The sequence below is a fragment of the Lepus europaeus genome, chromosome 7, assembly GCF_033115175.1.
Source record: "Lepus europaeus isolate LE1 chromosome 7, mLepTim1.pri, whole genome shotgun sequence".
Lineage (NCBI taxonomy): Eukaryota > Metazoa > Chordata > Mammalia > Lagomorpha > Leporidae > Lepus > Lepus europaeus.
This window is the reverse complement of record NC_084833.1, coordinates 94307819-94321353: the sequence shown is the minus strand read 5'-3', so window position 1 is coordinate 94321353 and position 13535 is coordinate 94307819. Positions and strand designations below refer to the sequence as shown.

Here is a 13535-nt window from a genome sequence, read left to right as displayed (position 1 = left end):
ACAGTACTAACACTAAAAATATTATGACAATTTTGTTTATTTCATATGGTTGCTTAGGCAGACATTCCATATATCTGACATTTTAAAATCCAGGAATGAATAAATCAGGAATACATAATGTGATTCAAATATATCCTGGGCTTTTTACTAAAAAAAGAGTAAGTCAAAACTAAGTTTTATCTGATAATATGACAACAAAAATGTGTATATGCTAAAAGTTCAATTCTTAAGTTTCTGGATCTGTTGAGTATTGCAATATGATTATATAAATAGCATGCTTTGGTATTAAAGTCAAATTCCTATTTTGCATGTGTCCTTTTCTGTAAGTTCCTAATTGCATGATCACTATTATTCCTGCCAAGAAGACTAGTCTTTAACAAAAATATATCCCAACATTACAACTTTAAGGTTTTTCCAGGCTTCTTCATGTTTGTAAGAAAATGGTACAAGGGGGCCGGCGCTGAGGTGTAGCGGGTAAAGCCGCTGCCTGCAGTGCCAGCATCCCATATGGGCGCCGGTTCAAGTCCTGGCAGCTCCACTTCTAATCCGGTTCTCTGCTATGGCCTGAGAAAGCAGTAGAAGATGGCACACATCCTTGGGCCCCTGCACCCATGTGGGAGACCTGTAATAAGCTCTTGGCTCCTGGCTTCAGATCGGCGCAGCTCTGGCCATTGCGGCAAATTGGGGAGTGAACCAGCAGATGGAAGACCTCTCTTTGCCTCTCCTTCTCTCTCTGTGTAATTCTGACTTTCAAAAAAGTAAATAAATCTTAAAAAAAAAATGCTGCCTGGTTTGACTAAAAAAAAAAAAAAAAAGAAAGAAAATGGTAGGAGTATACTTCTGAAAGTTGATGACTATTTTCTTACAACAAATTGGCTGAAGCATTATTTTTTCTGTATATTTCTTCTCCCAAACTAACATATTCTTCTTCTTGAGTCCAAGGGTCTCAGCTACCTGATATTAAGACTTCTTTTTTTGGTTAGAAACATTTTACTTATATTTTACCTACTAGATATTTATATTTTATGTATAATATTTATGTTTTATCTATAAGATCATTTGAAATATGGATATACATATTGACAATGAATCACTCCCTGAAAGCATATTTGCATATAGACATTTGCTAATACATAGTGTGTCAGTGATTCAAATTTTATTTTTCTGATTGCACCAAATGGAAAAGCGTGGGTAATGCTGAACTGGGGGAGTTCTTTAGCTGTCAGCTTCCTGCAAGGTTGTGACCTCTCCTGAACCTGTTCAGCTCTCCCTGGGATCCCTGCCTCTGTGCCCTCAGTAGCAGGAGTGTCGACAACCGCAGTGGATCTCTTGTGCCAGAAGCTGTGAGCACTGGATACAGAACCAAGATTTTTCTAAGATCTAATTAAGTCATACAAGCTCTGGCCTCTTTGGAGGGCACTGATAAGAATTATTGCTGAACAGGATCTGGAAGCTAGTCCCTTTCATAATCCATATGGTCCATCTTTCTTATAAATTCTAGATGCCTTTCAAATTCTCTCACTTGTTCTGCTTGGGTTCTCAACGATGGAAGGACCAATTTAAAAGAATACCAAAGCTAGGGCATACTGATTTCCATGGACAGCAACATAAAAATGAGATGTTACATCAGAAACCATTAAAAGCAGAACCAAAGAGAGCTGGGTGTATAATCATGAAGAAACAATGTGTAAGAGAGTATATCTTCCTTTTCCTCTTGTTTTTCTAACCACAGTTTTCACATGGTACTTTAATGATCTTACTAAGTCTATACTACTTCTTACCAAAAGTCCAGCTTTTCCATATTTCAAAATATATGCCATTAAAATTATATCATCTGCTTATTAAAGCATTTCTTCATTTCTGTAGACATGCTTTAGATTTAATCTCAATATTTTGTGACTTCTCACCCATTAGAATTCGATTTATAATAACTGCAGATATTCTGCATAAGGAGAAATTAGCAGCTGAAAACAATTTCCTGAGGCCTAGGTAAGAATCTCAATCTTAATGGAAAACTTGCACTAATCATTAATGATGATGGAAAACGTAAATGCATTAGCAAATAACTAGTATGATTTATGTAAAGGCTTACTTTTTTTCCTGCTATCACATTTATAAGTGAATGTTCATGTAACTATTAGGCACGGATTGCAAGCTGGTTTCCTAATGCTGGTGGGTTAAAAAATATAAATGTAAAAAGGAAAAGGGATTAAAAAATAGGTGGGGGAGGGGTTTCCTTCAAACGGATGGAACCCATTCTTTTGAAAGAAAACTCCCCTCTTACCTTGGTCCTGGAGCTCGTTAGTTCTCCTCTGTCCTCCTCCTAGGGGAGAAATACCCAAAGTTAAACAATAATAGAACATGGTCTTGTATTAAAGTCAAGTTCAGTTCTGGCCAACCCCTTCCTTAGGTCTCACAAGACACTACCAACTGTCTGATATACTGGGGCTTCCACTGAATTTATTTTAAGACCCATTTAAGGATTAAGCCAAAGGGAATGAACGCTAGCTCTGCAAGAGGGAAATTCTGTCTTAGTTGGTCTGTTTTGTCAGAGAGCTCTAGTAAGACTGTCTTAGAGCAGGAATTCATGGAAGGCCACTTGAGCACCTAGAGTTCCTTAGGGAGAAGGGATTTTCTGTAGCACTCTTAATCCATTTCCCTAATGCTCTTCATGTCCTTTGAGAGTAAAATGACAGTGCTATATGCGACACCACTTTTGGAGCAGTACTAAATCCGGTATGAACCGTAATTATTGTAAAAAATGTAAAAATTAATGTGTCTTTGGGTGAGAAATTTAGGAAAAAAGTCTGGGAAATAGTTATTATCAGAAACTATGCACTTTTTTTTTTTCAAAACATGGAATCTCAAGTAGGAAAAAGATGGGATTTTTTTTCCTCCCTCAGTCCAAGAAATAATTAGGCCTGATCCTGCTTAACATTCAAGTTCAGATGAGATTGGGAGCTTACTGGGTGATATGGCCAAGATGGATTTTTTTTTCCTTAATGTGTTTCTGTTAAACTAGGACTCTGGATGTCTTTGGAGAGTAACAAAGTAGCACAGTGAAAGGAGTGTGGATTTGGGAATTAGCAACTAGCTCCAATTCAACCTCTGTTTGATCTGTTTCAGCAGCATTAACTGTCCAGATGAAGATAACAGCACCAACTTCAAGGAGCTGTGGGTCAGGTTAGAAAAATGAGTACGTTATAAATATATATGTGTGTGTATATATGCTTGGTACATAGTAATTACTAAATTTTTAATTCCTTTCCATTGAATAGTCTGATATAGTCTTGTTTGAAATACCTTATTCAATAACTTTCTAATTAACAAAGCTTAGAATCAGATTCTTGTTACCCTTTGGCATAATTTCAGAGATGGTGGGTGAATGGCTCCCATTAAAAAAATCAAATACCAGACAATTGATTGCATTTCGTGAGACATGAAGGACAGTGGAGACCAAGAATGAGCCTGAACCCATACAAGATCATGTGCTATTGTTATTTAACTTTGGGTAACTTATTAAAATTCTTCATCAAGTAAAATGACATCAGGTGAGAAAATGGATGTACTTTGGAACCTCAGTTTGTCCCAGTGTTCTCCAGAGACATCAAAATGAGGAATGTTATAATCGTCATTCTAAAGGCTGTTATGAAAATGTGCAGGGAAAAAACACTATCTGGCAGAATCTATGTTATACATGATACCTTGTCTGCATCTGTTACTGTTACCATTTTCTTAGTGTTGGATTCATCCTATGAACTTTAATAACCTTACGGTTTCATGATATAAATACAGCATAATAAAATTCTTCCAATTACAACATGCATGTCTTCCCTGTATTTTTCCTTGGGAATTTTAACTTCATTCATTGTCCTTAGTGATTATTTTTAAAATGACTATTTTGGCAAATCAGCCTTTTATCCTCTAAGCATACTAATTTCTAAAAAAATATACATAGAAAGAGACCATTCCTTTTTTCTTGAAAAGAATACAATTGGGAATTTTAAAACTGCACTTAAAATGGAAAAAAAGAACATATTATATGTTACAAAAAAACCTGCTTCATCCATAAAAGTCACTTATATGACAGAGCTTTGAAGGAAATATTTTTATATTGAGAAATGATCTGGGAATCCATGAATAAGAATAACTATAGGTATTCTGGCTAGTGTGAGTCAAATTACAGTGGCTGTGCGATCTTCATGCTTCAGGGCATAAACTGGCTGTCATTTGAGATGGAGAAAAAAATGAGAAAGAAATTAAGTAGTATTGAAGTTGTTAGGGTTATTGCAGTGCCCTAAAATTACCCTTCTCAAGCATTTCATATTGAAACATCACAAGACAACATTACGTGTATCAATTTTCATCATCTAGATATGGAAACAGAAGTTTTACACTGCAAAACTCAAAATAAGTCCTTCTATGTGTGTGGGTTGTTTTATTTCTCCTTTTATATAATCTAGCGAATATTTGAACCTTGCCAAAAGTTTCATGTTGATATATTATTTTAAATGTACGTATATCTAGGTGTATAAAACCTGTGTCTATCTGTGTAACTCTGCTGGTTTTTACGGAGAAGTGAATTCCTTAAATACCTTTCCATTTCACATTGCAGACTGCAATACAAGAGGCTATTTACCAAAGAAGTGACTTCTTTAATTCCAAAACTGCATGAGCTTCTAAGACTGAATTTTCCTTCATTCTTATTAAATGTCTGCAATTTCAAAGAGAATGCTTAGTTGTTCTGTTAGATAGTCCAGAGTATGACTCCAAACCTGATCCTTGAAAGTGGGAAGCGAATCCAGTTGTCAGGATCACTTCTCTCTGAGATGTGAGATGCAAGGATCTTCTCCTTTACTTCCACAAATGTGATATTCGGGATCTTAAACCATTTTCTACATTTGGGGGGAAGAGTTTTGATTTTTGCCCAAACATTTTTTCTGCTGACTTGAAATCCACCTTTGTATAATTCCTTTTACTCAGTAAGTTTATGTATTTTTAACATATTAAAAATTATGGAACTTCATTTCTCTGTAGATAATTTCAATATTCTGTGTATTTGTCAATGTTGACAAAACTGCCCTGTGGAAGAATCACAGAAACTCTTAAATACATTTTCAGAGTAAATTGCATTTATATAAAAAAAATTCCACTTTTGTTCTTTCCCATAAGAGCACTGGAATGAGTCAGAAGAACTCAGTTCTAATGTCAGCTGTGGAACTGTGGGCAAGTCACTTAACATCTCTGAGTAGCTGTCTTCCTTCATAATAAAATGACATCATAAGAGCAAAGAGCAAGTAAAAAATATGTGTGAGTGGTTTGAAAAGTCTGACATTGTTACTATTTTTTTCAGTTAAAGAATATAAGTTCAGTGATTTTTAGTGTTCTGTATGAACCAAATGCAAGCTTCATCTTTTAGGAGTCAACATATTTTTAAAAATTACATGGTAACTAATTCTTTGACTAATGCAGTATTATCATTATTATAGCACTTAATAGAAAACATTTTTTTTTTTTTTTGCTTATGATCTTTACTTTTTATTTTGTTAGGAGACAGTCTGACATCAGCTTTCTTGGATTTTTTTTTTTACTTCTATTTACATTTGACTAGCTTCAAATATAAGCCAAAGATTAGGGTGCTCCTTTAGGACTTCGGATGCCTGGCTTCATTTTACTTTTTTAAGTCTTTAAAAATACTTTTTATGCTCCAGGCACCAACAAAGTAAGGCAGTTGTAATTGCTGATAATGTGTTTAAGATTTGTGGATATGTGTGGTTCTAGTCGCAAATGCCTTAGAAGAATTGGCAACTAAAGGAGGGGCAGATTCTGACTTCCTGCTAATGCACACCCTGGGAGGTGACAGGTGATGGTTTAAATGTTGGCTCCCTGCCACCACATTGCTCTCCTGAAGCAAACAGCTGCACTTCCATTTTTGTCAAATAATGCTACTTACTTATGATGTAGTAAGTAGATGTTTATTCTTAGTATAAAACTTCATTAAAGCAGCATTGTATCGAATTCTAACTTGAAGAGTGGATTCTATCTCCACACCAAAGTGAGAGTTATAGTATTTTATTATGGGCATTTTGGAATTTTACGGTAATCCAGATTACTATCTTTCCCTCTCAATATCTGTGTTGTGTGTCTAAAAATATTCTTTATGTATCTAATTATTGCAATAATAAAGAGCCCACGTTTCCCTCTCTTTTTCAGATCCTCTCCACTCTACTTCTATACTCTTAGCTAGAGGGCTCTTGGACAACAAGGGGTAGGAATCCATTGATGCATGATTATAGAACTTTGCTTCTTGACCTTCCCAAACTGTTCCGAGTTGTGAACATTACATAAGACCTATGATCTCTCAAAATGCTCATGATTCCTCCTTCTGCAGCTGCCTGTGATGCTGTTGCTGTAGTTGTCATCTTCCTGACATGGTTTCCTATAGAAAGGTAAGTCTGGAGAACAGAATTCAACACAAATGATGTGCAAATGACAACAAAACTTGTGAGACATGACATCTGCTGATATTCTGGGGGTAAATTAAGAGCCACTCATACAACTTTATAGTTTCAAACTTCAGTACTGTTTGCTATCAGTAGAATTCATGATCCTATAGACTGGAATCCTATGGCAGAGAAAATCAATCAGACACATTTTTCTTAATAATTGAATATAGTCAGGGCTAAAGTGCAACTTTGTAGCCATGGTCAAAAACTATATTATGCACAACAGGAACAACAACAACAAAACCTTCTTTTCGAGGGTATTTAAGTGTTGATCCAGAGAAGGAGTGTATGAAGGGAGGTTCAACAGAAATGGAATACCACTGACATTTGATACACGCAGATCTTCTTTTGGCTATTTTCTCCCACCAGCACCATGCAAACCTTCACTCTTTGCCATTGATCTGAGTATGCCTTCATGATGACACGGCCTTTGTGCTCCCTCCTGTCATGGAGACTTCTGTCTGCACATCCTGTTCACTTGTGAGTATCAGGCAAGCCTGGAGGGCCTTGAAAGCCTCATATAGATAATTTTTCAGAATGTTTGTCCTGTTACTGAGACTTAAATGCAAGCAGCATAGCCACCCTTTGGGCCACAACCAAAATATCGGATTATATATAGAAGTAAAAATAGCAACTTCAGGTATACAAACATCTGCAGCTCCTCTTGTTTTTCCTAGCTCTAGGATTCCTGGTCCTACATAGTTCCCTTCCATTACTTCTTTCACTCCTTATTCTTTTGTTAAGAAATACCTTCTGATATTGTTTGAGTGGCAGGTCTTTATTTGCTCACTCGGGTATCTTAACTATGCCTTTTCCTAGGTTTGTAGCATTGCCAGTATTCTTGGAGGTGTCTCCCTTCCAGCACTGGGGCTTTACAGTTTTCATTCCAGAGAACCCCAGTCTACCACCACAGGTAGAAGCCTACCACTACAGAAAGGGGAATGCAAACTCACAGGAACCTTTATGCATGCGCTTTGTTCTTAGGCATCTTCTTGGCCTGATCACTATTGGGGCAACTGCTTCCAGATATCATTCCTTACAGTGAAATGACCTGAAAAGATGACCGACATAGTATGGAAACCATATGGGTACTTGACATGGAAGTACTTTTAACTATGCTACTGATGTAGGGGTGAAATCATCCACAGATTTTTCAGCACTTTTACCAAGTATCAGCTTATGAGCTTTGATCTTAGCCATAACTTTGTTTCCAAAATATAGTTGGCCTGTGTAGGTCAAAGCTGCCTGACTTGGGTGGCTCTGTGTTCTGTACTCATGCTAGTTGTATGTTTCCAATAAATTGATTTAAAGCCTATGAGATATAGATACTTTTAGAGATTTTTTATACTTGTATTAATAGAATTTGCCTGTGAGGCAACTGTGTTGGATAAACGAATAACAGTTTGGAATTCTGGATTCTTTTAGAACTGTCAGAATTGAGATCTATTGTTAAGTCTCTCATCACACCATGTTGTGAAGACTTAATAGGCTGTTAAACTTTGTAGTGGATCTATTTCATCAATTAGTTCCTCTTTCAAATGGTAGAAATTAAGATGGCCACAAATTACCTATTTTCTTAGACAATTGCTAGAATACAACTTCTAAATGTGGTAGAGGAGAGCTATGGACTAAAAATTGAGTTTACAATTAGACACAAGCACTACATTCCACAGTTGTGTAGCACAGTAGGGTGACTAGGATGTGGAAACATTAGCTATTCTTATTTTTTATCAGTATACATTTATTTAAATATCACACTGTACCACACAAATATGTACAATTATAAAGTGCTAGTCAAAAATATTTAAAAATGTGTTTAAGGAGAAGGAAATGCTAACTAATCATTTTTGATCAATACACACTTAAACACATTGAATTATGCTATATCCAATAAAAATGTAAAATTAATCTAATTAAAATAATATTAATATCTATTAAATATTATTAAAACAATAATTGAAAAATAAACTCCCAGTTGAAATCCAGCAACCATTTATTGAATGGACTGTCAAAAGATTGAGATCAGAAGCCAGTCTTGTGGTGCAGTGGGTTAGGCTGCTGTTTGAAACACATGCATCCAATAATGGAGTGCTGGTTTGAATCCCAGCTGCTCCATTTCAGATACAGCTTCCTACTAACACACCTGGGAAGGCAACAGATCACAGCTTAAGTGCTTGGGCCTCTGGCACACATGTGGAAAACCAGAGTGGAGTCCCTGATTATTGGCTTTGGCTTAGCTCAGACCTGGCATTTGGGTCCACTTGGGGAGTGAACCAGCAGATGGAAGAGGTCTCTCTCTCTTGCTCTCTCTCCCCCCTCCCTCTCACTATACTCTTTCAAGTAAGTAAATTTTTAACAAATAACTGAAAGCACATGATTTTAGCAATTAAAAAATCTAATTGGAAGAATGTCAAAAATATATAAATGGTTAATGAAATGCAGAAGAAACCCATTTATTTCCTTTTCATTGAAAGCTATAATTTTAGCTATAAGATTTAGATATAGGAAAAAGATAAGTAAAAAAAATCCAGAATGTCAAATGGTAGCAAAAGTTTTAGGCTTCCTATTGTACTCAACATCCAGGAAAAGAAAGGTGAATTACAAACATTCTACCCTACAAGTGTTTTTCCTTGGGACACATGTAACATTGTAGCTCTACCATAAGCCATCTCAGTTTGTGAGCACAAAATATTTGGTTCCCATAGTAAACATCAGCATCTCTTAATATCATACTAGATATCTGTTTAAGCACATTACAGTAATGGAAGTTTGTGTGTATTTGTGTGTTGAGAAGTGCAATTGATTTTTGTTGTGTGTGTATGTCTATTCCCTGGACTGATAGACTACATTCCAAAACATAATGGGATCATAAAAACTAAGTTATCTGTAGTAAATTTAATGACACTAAGAAATAATAAAGTACCTCCATAAGCAAAACGATATTTCTTTCTGTAATAGTTTTAAAAACACATGTGGTTACTAATGTATTTCAACTCATTTCCAGAAGACATGATAAATGTTTATTCATTTCAGGCAAAGTAATACTCAGTAATATTAAGTAGTCAGCCTTGAATTTCTGTACTTTTGTGGTTTTCCAGTGTCTACCTAAGATGATTTTTTTCTAATGCTAAAGAAGATTACATCTTTATTCTCATACACAATATCCAACAAATTTGTTTATTTTTTAAAAAGGCTAAGTACACCTGAATTGATGCTAGGTATATCTCACAAATTTTATATGAGTAAATGATCCCTTAGGATAACAGCTTTTTAATATGTGAATTTGAATTGTAAGTTTTAACACATTTGCCCTGGCAAATGTCAAAATGGAAGAAACATAATTTGCTCTATATAGTGTTCTGCCTACCCTGATAAAGATCTAGACATGGAGCTGAGTATTTTGTCAGGCTAAAGACTGTTAAATACTGCAAGAGAAAGTCCAGTGAAGATGTGCAATTCTAATTCCCATTCGTAGGACTTCCTGCCCCTGTTATGTTATTCCTGCAGGGTTCTGGGTTGTCTTGTTGTAAACTAACCATGATGGCTTGGATGTAAAGGACCAGTTCTCGTTGCTGTGGGTTCCTGCATTAAGGCATCTCCAAGTCCAACTGGGCTTCTTTTTTTTTTTTTCAGTTCTCACCCACCAGTAAAGTTCTGTTGGAAGTGCTTTCTCCTGGAACATGATTCTTTTTTTTTTTTTTTCCATGACAAGGCATTTGTTTTATACATAGATCTGCATACATCTTTAAAGAAGGCAAAGTCTGAGTGGGAAGAATCACTGTTGAATGATAAAATTATAGGAGACTAAAGCTTTTTAACTGTGCTTCAAACACTAAGTTCAAGTATACAAATCCTTAGAAAGATTGGGGAAAGTCTTCGGATATGATCTTTATTCTCTGGAGGTATTTAGAGATGCTAGACATTATGAATGCGTTTTGAAAAGGTATTCTCTTCTCACATCTATCTAAGTCAATCTATATTTAAAAAATTAAGATTCCAGCCGGCGCCGTGGCTTAACAGGCTAATCCTCCGCCTTGCGGTGCTGGCACCCCGGGTTCTAGTCCTGGTTGGGGCGCCGGATTCTGTCCCGGTTGCCCCTCTTCCAGGCCAGCTCTCTGCTATGGCCCGGGGAAGCCAGTGGAGGATGGCCCAAAGTCCCTGGGCCCTGCACCCGCATGGGAGACCAGGAGAAGCACCTGGCTCCTGGCTTCGGATCAGCGCGATGCGCCGGCCACAGTGGCCATTGGAGGGTGAACCAACGGCAAAAAGGAAGACCTTTCTCTCTGTCTCTCTCTCTCTCTCTCACTATCCACTCTGCCTGTCAAAAAAAAAAAAAAAAAAGTTAAGATTCCCTCTAAACAACTTATGGCATTGTGAAGTCAATAGTATAATAACTAGTATAATGCAGATATGGTAGTACAGGTGACAGTAGTTTAGTGGAAACAACTTTATTATACCATCAATATTATAGTATAGTAGATATCTGCACTACAGTAAATTTGTAAAGTTGATAGTGTAGACAGTGAAAATAAATATACTTCCTCTTTCATCTAAACTTTAACATGCTACTGCAATGCCATCTAAAGTGTATATTTTAAAACAATCTTTAAAAATTGCTCTGCCAGAGAAAGGCTTTCACAATTGTTTTGCATTGTAAAGGGTGCTTGAAAAGGAATGCAGAGGAAAGCCATGATATTCACAGAAACATAAACAGCTTGGGCATGCAGGAGAAATTACAAGATCAACATATCTGGCATTAACTGTTACCTAAAAATTGGAGAATCTATGTTAAAGTAGAGTAAACCAACAATTTCTGGGCATTGTTGTTGGCTACCTGTAAGTGATAGTATAGATCAAAGGCTGTGAATTTCAATGTGTATATCCAAAAAACACCAGTCAGAAATAAAGTCTCTGTATAACGAACATCCCTATATTTCATTCTCTACCGTAAAGATGGGAACTCATCTTCACTGTTACATTTTTGTCAAGTCATAGATGGGCTCTGCGATAATCCTGATTGCTTTGTTTTGAAGGCCACTTCTCATCCTGACTATATATTTATCTTTTCTGTGACATTTATTCTGAAGCATTTTGATAAACAACAAAGCCTGAAAACTGAAAACTCCCCAGATCAAAATAACATTGCTAGTCCTTTGCGTTTTCTGGTTTAAACTCACATAGAAGGAAAACTTACTGTTTTTCTTAAAGTTTCATGTTGCCTAATGAAACACAACAGCAGAGTTTGTAAGAAAGCCATAGTTAATGACAATGAAATTCAGAAGTCTCACTATATCTGAAGCTACTATTAAAAAAATCTACTTAAAAGATAGATTGTATAGCAAAACAGAGTTAAGTCTCTACTGAACTGATTAAGAGAAAGATTTCAAAGACAGCTGATGCATATATGCTCTCTGGACCTTTTAAATTTACTTCTACAAACTGAATCATTTATACAGAAGCTGCCTATTCGTCAATATCTAGATTGATTTGCCTCTTTTGACACAGAAGAAACCTAGTGGAATAAGAATGAGGATTTAATCCTAATGAGCCTCCCTCTTAGATGGGTGGAGGTGGGAGAGTAAGAATGTACGGATAAGGTGAATGTTGGTTAGCCTACAGTGCCCTTCCAATGTTCTCAAAGACTGGACAAAATAACTGTGGTTTTGGCATGCAGAGGCCAGCTTGCTCAGGAAATTATGGCATATATAAAACAAGGCACATAAACAAACTCTCCATCCAGGAAGCTGTGTTTAACAATTGCCTCATTAACAAGATTCAGGCAAGGACAGGAAAAGAGGGGGAAGCTAGTGGCTGATTATTATACAGTTCCAGACAGATGAAGCCCTTCAGCTTCTCCCCAAACAATCCCTGTAGTGTGGATTTGACAAAGTGGTACATTTAAGAGGGGACTCTTCTTGCCATCAATGGGAGTCAAACACACCCGTATCTGAGGGCCAAATTTACTCCCTGGAGCTTGACTTTATCTGTAGACACAAGACAGAGGACAAAGCAGCTACATCCACAGAGAATTAATTAAGAGCAAAAGAGACATCTAGTGAATGTAATCAATAGTCTGAACACTAATCTACATATCAGCCACTATTGCTTTTCCCCCTTTTATTTCTTCTAAACAACTTACTCCCAGGTGATAACTACTACTTCAACAGAGATTTATTTGCCACTTGGTCTCTCTGAATATTTCTCATACTGTATTCTCATTTTGTATTTCTCATACAAAATATTAAGACCAAATATCCTGAGGCCAGTATAAGTGTCTCAGTGGCTAAAATCATTTTGGGCAGAATTTAATTATGGATAATTTATTAGTTTGGCTTTCTCCCTGCACATTTCTCCAGTTTCTTATGGAATGTATGTTCAAAAAAACCCTGACTTCAGAATTGCCAAAGTCTGCTCCCAAATTTATTTTCACGCATTAGTTTTGTTCTGTCTCCTTTTAAAATTGTCACTTTTGTAGCATATCATAAACCTCCTCACTACTTATTACAATGCTGCTAGCAAACACAAAATATTTGTTTAACACCATTCTTTCCAGTACTGGAATTTGTTTCTTAGATCTCTTTCATCCCTATCCCACCCAACATATACATCAAAACACGTTGCAGTTCCCTTTTTGTAACCAATAAAAACAATCATGTATGTTTTATACTGCATTCACTTGTGCTGGGTGACGGTAGAGGTCTCATTACCTTCGTTTATTCAGTGGCTTACCAGAGACATCATTTTTCAAGACCAGGTTCTTGGGTAAGTCCTTTAGCAAAGATTCTGCTTTCTTCTTGAATTTGAGCTTTGTGTGAATCTCTCCCAAGCAGCACTGACGCCAGAGTAATCTGTCAGTCATCACTCTTGATGGGCTCTAGCCCCTTAAATTCCACAGAAACCTCTATTGCTTAAGGAAATTAGGAAATTCTGCCTCCTGGACATAAACATGTGAATTCTGTATGTCCAGGACCAAAAGGATAAAAAGGGCAGATTTGACCAATATTTCCCTAAGAATGAAAGTCTCACTTT

General features: G+C 36.5%; 1 protein-coding gene across 4 annotated transcripts in view; it reads right to left on the bottom strand.

The window, feature by feature from the left end:
• Nucleotides 1-13535, bottom strand: part of GRIA4 (glutamate ionotropic receptor AMPA type subunit 4) — a 389167-nt gene that overhangs the window by 26555 nt on the left and 349077 nt on the right. The window lies entirely within an intron of this gene.